At 47.3% G+C, this 14589-nt stretch overlaps 1 protein-coding gene across 1 annotated transcript in view; it reads left to right on the top strand.

The window, feature by feature from the left end:
- Positions 1-14589, top strand: part of SLC15A5 (solute carrier family 15 member 5) — a 285379-nt gene that overhangs the window by 155123 nt on the left and 115667 nt on the right. The gene's annotated exons all lie outside the window — the stretch shown is intronic.

Below are 14589 nucleotides of genomic sequence, written 5' to 3'. Positions count from 1 at the left end.
CAAGGCAGCCATCTCCCTGACACTGCAGCACTCTCCCCATCTCCCTGACACTGCAGCACTCTCCCCATCTCCCTGACACTGCAGCACTCTCCCCGTCTCCCAGAAACTGCAGCACTCTCCCCGTCTCCCAGAAACTGCAGCAATCTCCCCGTCTCCCTGACACTGCAGCAATCTCCCCGTCTCCCTGACACTGCAGCAATCTCCCCGTCTCCCTGACACTGCAGCAATCTCCCCGTCTCCCTGACACAGCAGCAATCTCCCCGTCTCCCTAGCCATTGCAGCAATCTCCCTGACACTGCAGCACTCTCCCCATCTCCCTGACACTGCAGCACTCTCCCCGTCTCCCAGAAACTGCACCACTCTCCCCGTCTCCCAGAAACTGCAGCAATCTCCCCGTCTCCCTGACACTGCAGCAATCTCCCCGTCTCCCTGACACAGCAGCAATCTCCCCGTCTCCCTGACACTGCAGTAATCTCCCCGTCTCCCTAGCCATTGCAGCAATCTCCCTGACACTGCAGCACTCTCCCCGTCTCCCTGACCTAGCAGCAATCTCCCCGTCTCCCTGACCTAGCAGCAATCTCCCCGTCTCCCTGAGGAGTCTAATAATCTCCCTGATTACACCTTACCCCCATTATGTAGCTGTTATATACATGGGGAGATATATACTGTACATGTGTGATACCCAGGTAAACGGTATCAGAGTAATTTCAAACAGTGATGTTCTCACTTTATCTGGTACTTGAATTTCTCCACCCAGCACAGGGTCTAAGGTGCGGATCAGAGGTAAGGAAGGTGGGACTACACGAAAGGTATTTTTAATAGATGCCTTCATTGAAAGCTGCTTTATTTGAAGATGTTTGTCTGTAGGAATCAATAACTGTATACTCCATTTTGTTACCATGCAGATTTCAACATTATTTAGTTACACTCTGTTAGTTTCAGAACAAAACATATACATACTGTACATCCTTCCATCAAAGATTAAATAGTGCAAATCAGATTCAGGGGTAAGCAAATATCTTCTCATTCAAGAATAAGGCACTTTAGTAAATCACAGTAGCAATCACTTTCTTCACACATTAGAAACTGTACATAAAAGAGCTCAACAATACTTACTAAGTGCAGCAAATAACCTCAGTTACATATTTCCTACAAACATCACAACACATTAAATGATTACAGAATACCTTATAGTATAAGTGCATTTATAACCAACTTTACATATCTCAAATAAACGTTTATCAAGAACCTGAATGTTCCCATAAATTGAGTCCAGGGGGTAAATTTACTAAGATTCAAGATAGGTCAAGTTTTTTTTTTTTTAAACTCGATTTGCATCGCCATAACTCGGGCTTGTTTAGTTTTTTTGGTTTTGCAAATTTACTAAGAAGCGAGTTTAGCTGAAAGTGAGTTTTCCAATGGTGAAGAAAATCGAGATTTCTCTCCCGAGTTACAAGTGAAGATGAGATAACTGACCCGAGATTACAGTGTTTTCTCTCACTGCAAATCTCGCCCCAGCTAGCAGCCTGCACATACAGTATCAGTGACTCTCCCCAGCTAGCAGCCTGCACATACAGTATCAGTGATATCAGTGACTCTCCCCAGCTAGCAGCCTGCACATACAGTATCAGTGATATATGTGACTCTCCCCAGCTAGCAGCCTGCACATACAGTATCAGTGATATATGTGACTCTCCCCAGCTAGCAGCCTGCACATACAGTATCAGTGATATCAGTGACTCTCCCCAGCTAGCAGCCTGCACATACAGTATAAGTGATATCAGTGACTCTCCCCAGCTAGCAGCCTGCACATACAGTATAAGTGATATATGTGACTCTCCCCAGCTAGCAGCCTGCACATACAGTATCAGTGATATATGTGACTCTCCCCAGCTAGCAGCCTGCACATACAGTATCAGTGATATATGTGACTCTCCCCAGCTAGCGGCCTGCACATACAGTATAAGTGATATATGTGACTCTCCCCAGCTAGCAGCCTGCACATACAGTATCAGTGATATATGTGACTCTCCCCAGCTAGCAGCCTGCACATACAGTATAAGTGATATATGTGACTCTCCCCAGCTAGCAGCACATACAGTATCAGTGATATATGTGACTCTCCCCAGCTAGCAGCCTGCACATACAGTATCAGTGACATATGTGACTCTCCCCAGCTAGCAGCCTGCACATACAGTATCAGTGATATATGTGACTCTCCCCAGCTAGCAGCCTGAACCTACTGTATGAGTGATATATGTGACTCTCCCTAGCTAGCAGCCTGCACATACAGTATCAGTGATATATGTGACTCTCCCCAGCTAGCAGCCTGCACATACAGTATCAGTGATATATGTGACTCTCCCCAGCTAGCAGCCTGCACATACAGTATCAGTGATATATGTGACTCTCCCCAGCTAGCAGCCTGCACATACAGTATCAGTGATATCAGTGACTCTCCCCAGCTAGCAGCCTGCACATACAGTATCAGTGATATCAGTGACTCTCCCCAGCTAGCATCCTGCACATACAGTATCAGTGATATATGTGACACTCCCCAGCTAGCAGCCTGCACATACAGTATCAGTGATATATGTGACTCTCCCCAGCTAGCAGCCTGCACATACAGTATCAGTGATATCAGTGACTCTCCCCAGCTAGCAGCCTGCACATACAGTATCAGTGATATATGTGACTCTCCCCAGCTAACAGCCTGTACATACAGTATCAGTGATATATGTGACTCTCCCCAGCTAGCAGCCTGCACATACAGTATCAGTGATATATGTGACTCTCCCCAGCTAGCAGCCTGCACATACAGTATCAGTGACATATGTGACTCTCCCCAGCTAGCAGCCTGCACATACAGTTTCAGTGACATATGTGACTCTCCCCAGCTAGCAGCCTGTATATACAGTATCAGTGATATATGTGACTCTCCCCAGCTAGCAGCACACACAGTATCAGTGATATATGTGACTCTCCCCAGCTAGCAGCCTGCACATACTGTATCAGTGATATATATGACTCCCCAGCTAGCAGCCTGCACATACAGTATCAGTGATATATGTGACTCTCCCCAGCTAGCAGCCTGCACATACAGTATCAGTGATATATGTGACTCTCCACAGCTAGCAGCACATACAGTATCAGTGATATATGTGACTCTCCCCAGCTAGCGGCCTGCACATACTGTATCAGTGATATATATGACTCCCCAGCTAGCAGCCTGCACATACAGTATCAGTGATATATGTGACTCTCCCCAGCTAGCAGCCTGCACATACAGTATCAGTGATATATGTGACTCTCCCCAGCTAGCAGCACATACAGTATCAGTGACATATGTGACTCTCCCCAGCTAGCAGCCTGTATATACAGTATCAGTGATATATGTGACTCTCCCCAGCTAGCAGCACACACAGTATCAGTGATATATGTGACTCTCCCCAGCTAGCAGCCTGCACATACAGTATCAGTGAGATATGTGACTCTCCCCAGCTAGCAGCCTGCACATACAGTATCAGTGATATATGTGACTCTCCCCAGCTAGCAGCACATACAGTATCAGTGATATATATGACTCCCCAGCTAGCAGCCTGCACATACAGTATCAGTGATATATGTGTCTCTCCCCAGCTAGCAGCCTGTACATACAGTATCAGTGATATAAGTGACTCTCCCCAGCTAGCAGCCTGCACATACAGTATCAGTGATATATGTGACTCTCCCCAGCTAGCAGCCTGCACATACAGTATCAGTGACATATGTGATGCTCCCCAGCTAGCAGCCTGCACATACTGTATCAGTGATATATGTGACTCTCCCCAGCCTGCACATACTGTATCAGTGATATATGTGACTCTCCCCAGCTAGCAGCCTGCACATACAGTATCAGTGATATATGTGACTCTCCCCAGCTAGCAGCCTGCACATACAGTATCAGTGATATATGTGACTCTCCCCAGCCTGCACATACTGTATCAGTGATATATGTGACTCTCCCCAGCTAGCAGCCTGCACATACAGTATCAGTGATATATGTGACTCTCCCCAGCTAGCACCTTGCACATACAGTATCAGTGATATCAGTGACTCTCCCCAGCTAGCAGCCTGCACATACAGTATCAGTGAGATATGTGACTCTCCCCAGCTAGCAGCCTGTACATACAGTATCAGTGATATATGTGACTCTCCCCAGCTAGCAGCCTGCACACACAGTATAAGTGATATATGTGACTCTCCCCAGCTAGCAGCCTGCACATACAGTATCAGTGATATATGTGACTCTCCCCAGCTAGCAGCCTGCACATACAGTATCAGTGATATCAGTGACTCTCCCCAGCTAGCAGCCTGTACATACAGTATCAGTGATATATGTGACACTCCCCAGCTAGCAGCCTGTACATACAGTATCAGTGATATATGTGACTGTCCCCAGCTAGCAGCCTGTACATACAGTATCAGTGATATATGTGACTCTCCCCAGCTAGCAGCCTGTACATACAGTATCAGTGATATATGTGACTGTCCCCAGCTAGCAGCCTGTACATACAGTATCAGTGATATCAGTGACTCTCCCCAGCTAGCAGCCTGCACATACAGTATCAGTGATATATGTGACTCTCCCCAGCTAGCAGCCTGCACATACAGTATCAGTGACATATGTGACTCTCCCCAGCTAGCAGCCTGCACATACAGTATCAGTGATATATGTGACACTCCCCAGCTAGCAGCCTGCACATACAGTATCAGTGATATATGTGACTCTCCCCAGCTAGCAGCACATACAGTATCAGTGATATATGTGACTCTCCCCAGCTAGCAGCCTGCACATACAGTATCAGTGATATATGTGACTCTCCCCAGCTAGCAGCCTGCACATACAGTATCAGTGATATATGTGACTCTCCCCAGCTAGCAGCACATACAGTATCAGTGATATATGTGACTCTCCCCAGCTAGCAGCCTGCACATACAGTATCAGTGATATATGTGACTCTCCCCAGCTAGCAGCCTGCACATACAGTATCAGTGATATATGTGACTCTCCCCAGCTAGCAGCCTGCACATACTGTATCAGTGATATATGTGACTCTCCCCAGCTAGCAGCCTGCATATACAGTATCAGTGATATATGTGACTCTCCACAGCTAGCAGCACATACAGTATCAGTGATATATGTGACTCTCCCCAGCTAGCGGCCTGCACATACTGTATCAGTGATATATATGACTCCCCAGCTAGCAGCCTGCACATACAGTATCAGTGATATATGTGTCTCTCCCCAGCTAGCAGCCTGTACATACAGTATCAGTGATATAAGTGACTCTCCCCAGCTAGCACCTTGCACATACAGTATCAGTGATATCAGTGACTCTCCCCAGCTAGCAGCCTGCACATACAGTATCAGTGAGATATGTGACTCTCCCCAGCTAGCAGCCTGTACATACAGTATCAGTGATATATGTGACTCTCCCCAGCTAGCAGCCTGCACACACAGTATCAGTGATATATGTGACTCTCCCCAGCTAGCAGCCTGCACATACTGTATCAGTGATATATGTGACTCTCCCCAGCTAGCAGCCTGCACATACAGTATCAGTGATATATGTGACTCTCCCCAGCTAGCAGCCTGTACATACAGTATCAGTGATATATGTGACTCTCCCCAGCTAGCAGCCTGCACATACAGTATCAGTGATATATGTGACTCTCCCCAGCTAGCAGCCTGCACATACAGTATCAGTGATATCAGTGACTCTCCCCAGCTAGCAGCCTGCACATACTATATCAGTGATATATGTGACACTCCCCAGCTAGCAGCCTGTACATACAGTATCAGTGATATATGTGACTGTCCCCAGCTAGCAGCCTGTACATACAGTATCAGTGATATATGTGACACTCCCCAGCTAGCAGCCTGTACATACAGTATCAGTGATATATGTGACTGTCCCCAGCTAGCAGCCTGTACATACAGTATCAGTGATATATGTGACACTCCCCAGCTAGCAGCCTGCACATACAGTATCAGTGATATATGTGACTCTCCCCAGCTAGCAGCACATACAGTATCAGTGATATATGTGACTCTCCCCAGCTAGCAGCCTGCACATACAGTATCAGTGATATATGTGACTCTCCCCAGCTAGCAGCCTGCACATACAGTATCAGTGATATATGTGACTCTCCCCAGCTAGCAGCCTGCACATACAGTATCAGTGATATATGTGACTCTCCCCAGCTAGCAGCCTGCACATACAGTATCAGTGATATATGTGACTCTCCCCAGCTAGCAGCCTGCACATACTGTATCAGTGATATATGTGACTCTCCCCAGCTAGCAGCCTGCATATACAGTATCAGTGATATATGTGACTCTCCACAGCTAGCAGCACATACAGTATCAGTGATATATGTGACTCTCCCCAGCTAGCGGCCTGCACATACTGTATCAGTGATATATATGACTCCCCAGCTAGCAGCCTGCACATACAGTATCAGTGACACTCCCCAGCTAGCAGCCTGCACATACAGTATCAGTGATATATGTGTCTCTCCCCAGCTAGCAGCCTGTACATACAGTATCAGTGATATAAGTGACTCTCCCCAGCTAGCACCTTGCACATACAGTATCAGTGATATCAGTGACTCTCCCCAGCTAGCAGCCTGCACATACAGTATCAGTGAGATATGTGACTCTCCCCAGCTAGCAGCCTGTACATACAGTATCGGTGATATATGTGACTCTCCCCAGCTAGCAGCCTGCACACACAGTATCAGTGATATATGTGACTCTCCCCAGCTAGCAGCCTGCACATACAGTATCAGTGATATATGTGACTCTCCCCAGCTAGCAGCCTGTACATACAGTATCAGTGATATATGTGACTCTCCCCAGCTAGCAGCCTGCACATACAGTATCAGTGATATATGTGACTCTCCCCAGCTAGCAGCCTGCACATACAGTATCAGTGATATCAGTGACTCTCCCCAGCTAGCAGCCTGCACATACTATATCAGTGATATATGTGACACTCCCCAGCTAGCAGCCTGCACATACAGTATCAGTGATATATGTGACTGTCCCCAGCTAGCAGCCTGTACATACAGTATCAGTGATATATGTGACACTCCCCAGCTAGCAGCCTGTACATACAGTATCAGTGATATATGTGACTGTCCCCAGCTAGCAGCCTGTACATACAGTATCAGTGATATATGTGACTCTCCCCAGCTAGCAGCCTGTACATACAGTATCAGTGATATATGTGACTGTCCCCAGCTAGAAGCCTGTACATACAGTATCAGTGATATCAGTGACTCTCCCCAGCTAGCAGCCTGCACATACAGTATCAGTGATATATGTGACTCTCCCCAGCTAGCAGCCTGTACATACAGTATCAGTGATATATGTGACTCTCCCCAGCTAGCAGCCTGCACATACAGTATCAGTGACATATGTGACTCTCCCCAGCTAGCAGCCTGCACCTATCAGTATCAGTGATATATGTGACTCTCTCCAGCTAGCAGCCTACACATACAGTATCAGTGATATATGTGACTCTCCCCAGCTAGCAACCTGCACATACAGTATCAGTGATATATGTGACTCTCCCCAGCTAGCAGCCTGCACATACAGTATCAGTGATATATGTGACACTCCCCAGCTAGCAGCCTGCACATACAGTATCAGTGATATGTGACTCTCCCCAGCTAGCAGCACATACAGTATCAGTGATATATGTGACTCTCCCCAGCTAGCAGCCTGCACATACAGTATCAGTGATATATGTGACTCTCCCCAGCTAGCAGCCTGCACATACAGTATCAGTGATATATGTGACTCTCCACAGCTAGCAGCACATACAGTATCAGTGATATATGTGACTCTCCCCAGCTAGCGGCCTGCACATACTGTATCAGTGATATATATGACTCCCCAGCTAGCAGCCTGCACATACAGTATCAGTGATATATGTGACTCTCCCCAGCTAGCAGCACATACAGTATCAGTGACACTCCCCAGCTAGCAGCCTGCACATACAGTATCAGTGATATATGTGTCTCTCCCCAGCTAGCAGCCTGTACATACAGTATCAGTGATATAAGTGACTCTCCCCAGCTAGCAGCCTGCACATACAGTATCAGTGATATATGTGACTCTCCCCAGCTAGCAGCCTGCACATACAGTATCAGTGACATATGTGATGCTCCCCAGCTAGCAGCCTGCACATACAGTATCAGTGATATATGTGACTCTCCCCAGCCTGCACATACTGTATCAGTGATATATGTGACTCTCCCCAGCTAGCAGCCTGCACATACAGTATCAGTGACATATGTGACTCTCCCCAGCTAGCACCTTGCACATACAGTATCAGTGATATATGTGACTCTCCCCAGCTAGCACCTTGCACATACAGTATCAGTGATATATGTGACTCTCCCCAGCTAGCACCTTGCACATACAGTATCAGTGATATATGTGACTCTCCCCAGCTAGCAGCCTGTACATACAGTATCAGTGATATATGTGACTCTCCCCAGCTAGCAGCCTGCACACACAGTATCAGTGATATATGTGACTCTCCCCAGCTAGCAGCCTGTACATACAGTATCAGTGACATATGTGACTCTCCCCAGCTAGCAGCACATACAGTATCAGTGATATATGTGACTCTCCCCAGCTAGCACCTTGCACATACAGTATCAGTGATATATGTGACTCTCCCCAGCTAGCACCTTGCACATACAGTATCAGTGATTTATGTGACTCTCCCCAGCTAGCAGCCTGTACATACAGTATCAGTGATATATGTGACTCTCCCCAGCTAGCAGCCTGCACACACAGTATCAGTGATATATGTGACTCTCCCCAGCTAGCAGCCTGTACATACAGTATCAGTGATATATGTGACTCTCCCCAGCTAGCAGCCTGCACATACAGTATCAGTGATATATGTGACTCTCCCCAGCTAGCAGCCTGTACATACAGTATCAGTGACATATGTGACTCTCCCCAGCTAGCAGCCTGTACATACAGTATCAGTGATATATGTGACTCTCCCCAGCTAGCAGCCTGCACATACAGTATCAGTGATATGTGACTCTCCCCAGCTAGCAGGCTGCACATACAGTATCAGTGATATATGTGACTCTCCCCAGCTAGCAGCCTGCACATACAGTATCAGTGATATATGTGACTCTCCCCAGCTAGCAGCCTGTACATACAGTATCAGTGATATATGTGACTCTCCCCAGCTAGCAGCCTGCACATACAGTATCAGTGATATATGTGACTCTCCCCAGCTAGCAGCCAGCACATACAGTATCAGTGATATATGTGACTGTCCCCAGCCTGCACATACAGTATCAGTGATATATGTGACTCTCCCCAGCTAGCAGCCAGCACATACAGTATCAGTGATATATGTGACTGTCCCCAGCCTGCACATACAGTATCAGTGATATATGTGACTCTCCCCAGCTAGCAGCCAGCACATACAGTATCAGTGATATATGTGACTCTCCCCAGCTAGCAGCCTGTACATACAGTATCAGTGATATATGTGACTCTCCCCAGCTAGCAGCCTGCACATACAGTATCAGTGATATATGTGACTCTCCCCAGCTAGCAGCCTGCACATACTGTATCAGTGATATATGTGACTGTCCCCAGCTAGCAGTCTGCACATACAGTATCAGTGATATATGTGACTGTCCCCAGCCGGCACATACAGTATCAGTGATATATGTGACTGTCCCCAGCTAGCAGCCTGCACATACTGTATCAGTGATATATGTGACTCTCCCCAGCTAGCAGCCTGCTCATACAGTATCAGTGATATATGTGACTCTCCCCAGCTAGCAGCCTGCACATACTGTATCAGTGATATATGTGACTCTCCCCAGCTAGCAGCCTGCACATACTGTATCAGTGATATATGTGACTCTCCCCAGCTAGCAGCCTGCACATACAGTATCACTGATATATGTGACTCTCCCCAGCTAGCAGCCTGCACCTACTGTATCAGTGATATATGTGACTCTCCCCAGCTAGCAGCCTGCACCTACTGTATCAGTGATATATGTGACTCTCCCCAATTAGCAGCCTGCACATACTATATCAGTGATATATGTGACTGTCCCCAGCCGGCACATACAGTATCAGTGATATATGTGACTCTCCCCAGCTAGCAGCCTGCACATACAGTATCAGTGATATATGTGACTCTCCCCAATTAGCAGCCTGCACATACTATATCAGTGATATATGTGACTGTCCCCAGCCGGCACATACAGTATCAGTGATATATGTGACTGTCCCCAGCTAGCAGCCTGCACATACAGTATCAGTGATATATGTGACTCTCCCCAGCTAGCAGCCTGTACATACAGTATCAGTGATATATGTGACTCTCCCCAGCCTGCACATACAGTATCAGTGATATATGTGACTCTCCCCAGCTAGCAGCCTGCACATACAGTATCAGTGATATATGTGACTCTCCCCAGCTAGCAGCCTGTACATACAGTATCAGTGATATATGTGACTCTCCCCAGCTAGCAGCCTGTACATACAGTATCAGTGATATATGTGACTCTCCCCAGCTAGCAGCCAGCACATACAGTATCAGTGATATATGTGACTCTCCCCAGCTAGCAGCCTGCACATACAGTATCAGTGATATATGTGACTCTCCCCAGCTAGCAGCCAGCACATACAGTATCAGTGATATATGTGACTCTCCCCAGCTAGCAGCCTGCACATACAGTATCAGTGATAAATGTGACTCTCCCCAGCTAGCAGCCTGTACATACAGTATCAGTGATATATGTGACTCTCCCCAGCTAGCAGCCAGCACATACAGTATCAGTGATATATGTGACTCTCCCCAGCTAGCAGCCTGCACATACAGTATCAGTGATATATGTGACTCTCCCCAGCTAGCAGCCTGCACATACAGTATCAGTGATATATGTGACTCTCCCCAGCTAGCAGCCTGCACATACAGTATCAGTGATATATGTGACTCTCCCCAGCTAGCAGCCTGCACATACAGTATCAGTGATATATGTGACTGTCCCCAGCTAGCAGCCAGCACATACAGTATCAGTGATATATGTGACTGTCCCCAGCCGGCACATACAGTATCAGTGATATATGTGACTGTCCCCAGCTAGCAGCCTGCACATACAGTATCAGTGATATAGGTGACTGTCCCCAGCTAGCAGCCTGCACATACAGTATCAGTGATATATGTGACTCTCCCCAGCTAGCAGCCTGCACATACAGTATCAGTGATATATGTGACTCTCCCCAGCTAGCAGCCTGCACATACAGTATCAGTGATATATGTGACTCTCCCCAGCTAGCAGCCTGCACATACAGTATCAGTGATATATGTGACTCTCCCCAGCCGGCACATACAGTATCAGTGATATATGTGACTGTCCCCAGCTAGCAGCCTGCACATACAGTATCAGTGATATATGTGACTGTCCCCAGCCGGCACATACAGTATCAGTGATATATGTGACTCTCCCCAGCTAGCAGCCTGCACATACAGTATCAGTGATATATGTGACTCTCCCCAATTAGCAGCCTGCACATACTATATCAGTGATATATGTGACTGTCCCCAGCCGGCACATACAGTATCAGTGATATATGTGACTGTCCCCAGCTAGCAGCCTGCACATACAGTATCAGTGATATATGTGACTGTCCCCAGCTAGCAGCCTGTACATACAGTATCAGTGATATATGTGACTGTCCCCAGCCTGCACATACAGTATCAGTGATATATGTGACTCTCCCCAGCTAGCAGCCTGTACATACAGTATCAGTGATATATGTGACTCTCCCCAGCTAGCAGCCAGCACATACAGTATCAGTGATATATGTGACTCTCCCCAGCTAGCAGCCAGCACATACAGTATCAGTGATATATGTGACTCTCCCCAGCTAGCAGCCAGCACATACAGTATCAGTGATATATGTGACTCTCCCCAGCTAGCAGCCTGCACATACAGTATCAGTGATATATGTGACTGTCCCCAGCTAGCAGCCAGCACATACAGTATCAGTGATATATGTGACTGTCCCCAACTAGCAGCCTGTACATATAATATCAGGGATATATGTGACTGTCCCCAGCCGGCACATACAGTATCAGTGATATAGGTGACTGTCCCCAGCTAGCAGCCTGCACATACAGTATCAGTGATATATGTGACTCTCCCCAGCTAGCAGCCTGCACATACTGTATCAGTGATATATGTGACTCTCCCCAGCTAGCAGCCTGTACATACTGTATCAGTGACATATGTGACTCTCCCCAGCTAGCAGCCTGCACATACTGTATCAGTGATATATGTGACTCTCCCCAGCTAGCAGCCTGCACATACTGTATCAGTGATATATGTGACTCTCCCCAGCTAGCAGCCTGCACATACAGTATCAGTGATATATGTGACTCTCCCCAGCTAGCAGCCAGCACATACAGTATCAGTGATATATGTGACTCTCCCCAGCTAGCAGCCTGCACATACAGTATCAGTGATATATGTGACTCTCCCCAGCTAGCAGCCTGCACATACAGTATCAGTGATATATGTGACTGTCCCCAGCTAGCAGCCAGCACATACAGTATCAGTGATATATGTGACTGTCCCCAGCCGGCACATACAGTATCAGTGATATATGTGATTGTCCCCAGCTAGCAGCCTGCACATACAGTATCAGTGATATAGGTGACTGTCCCCAGCTAGCAGCCTGCACATACAGTATCAGTGATATATGTGACTCTCCCCAGCTAGCAGCCTGCACATACAGTATCAGTGATATATGTGACTCTCCCCAGCTAGCAGCCTGCACATACAGTATCAGTGATATATGTGACTCTCCCCAGCTAGCAGCCTGCACATACAGTATCAGTGATATATGTGACTCTCCCCAGCTAGCAGCCTGCACATACAGTATCAGTGATATATGTGACTCTCCCCAGCTAGCAGCCTGCACATACAGGATCAGTGATATATGTGACTCTCCCCAGCTAGCAGCCTGCACATACAGGATCAGTGATATATGTGACTCTCCCCAGCTAGCAGCCTGTACATACAGTATCAGTGACATATGTGACTCTCCCCAGCTAGCAGCCTGCACATACTGTATCAGAGACATATGTGACTCTCCCTAGCTAGCAGCCTGCACATACAGTATCAGTGATATATGTGACTGTCCCCAGCTAGCAGCCTGCACATACAGTATCAGTGATATATGTGACTGTCCCCAGCTAGCAGCCTGCACATACTATATCAGTGATATATGTGACTCTCCCCAGCTAGCAGCCTGCACATACAGTATCAGTGATATATGTGACTCTCCCCAGCTAGCAGCCTGCACATACAGTATCAGTGATATATGTGACTCTCCCCAGCTAGCAGCCTGCACATACAGTATCAGTGATATATGTGACTCTCCCCAGCTAGCAGCCTGCACATACAGTATCAGTGATATATGTGACTCTCCCCAGCTAGCAGCCTGCACATACAGTATCAGTGATATATGTGACTCTCCCCAGCTAGCAGCCTGCACATACTGTTTCAGTGATATATGTGACTCTCCCCAGCTAGCAGCCTGCACATACTGTTTCAGTGATATATGTGACTCTCCCCAGCTAGCAGCCTGCACATACTGTATCAGTGATATATGTGACTCTCCCCAGCTAGCAGCCTGCACATACTGTTTCAGTGATATATGTGACTCTCCCCAGCTAGCAGCCTGCACATACATTATCAGTGATATATGTGACTCTCCCCAGCTAGCAGCCTACACATACTGTATCAGTGATATATGTGACTCTCCCCAGCTAGCAGCCTGCACATACTGTATCAGTGATATATGTGACTCTCCCCAGCTAGCAGCCTGCACATACTGTTTCAGTGATATATGTGACTCTCCCCAGCTAGCAGCCTGCACATACATTATCAGTGATATATGTGACTCTCCCCAGCTAGCAGCCTGTACATATAATATCAGGGATATATGTGACTCTCCCCAGCTAGCAGCCTGCACATACTGTATCAGTGACATATGTGACTCTCCCCAGCTAGCAGCCTGCACATACAGTATCAGTGATATATGTGACTCTCCCCAGCTAGCAGCCTGTACATACTATATCAGTGATATATGTGACTCTCCCCAGCTAGCAGCCTGCACATACTGTATCAGTGATATATGTGACTCTCCCCAGCTAGCGGCCTGCACATACTGTATCAGTGATATATGTGACTCTCCCCAGCTAGCGGCCTGCACATACTGTATCAGTGATATATGTGACTCTCCCCAGCTAGCGGCCTGCACATACTGTATCAGTGATATATGTGACTCTCCCCAGCTAGCGGCCTGCACATACTGTATCAGTGATATATGTGACTCTCCCCAGCTAGCGGCCTGCACATACAGTATCAGTGATATATGTGACACTCCCCAGCTAGCAGCCTGCACATACAGTATCAGTGATATATGTGACTCTCCCCAGCTAGCAGCCTGCACATACAGTATCAGTGATATATGTG

The sequence above is a fragment of the Taudactylus pleione genome, unplaced genomic scaffold (genome assembly GCF_031769625.1).
Source record: "Taudactylus pleione unplaced genomic scaffold, aTauple2 ptg000979l, whole genome shotgun sequence".
NCBI classification, from domain to species: domain Eukaryota; kingdom Metazoa; phylum Chordata; class Amphibia; order Anura; family Myobatrachidae; genus Taudactylus; species Taudactylus pleione.
Note: the sequence above shows the minus strand (reverse complement) of the source record. Positions and strands in the feature narration are given on the sequence as shown.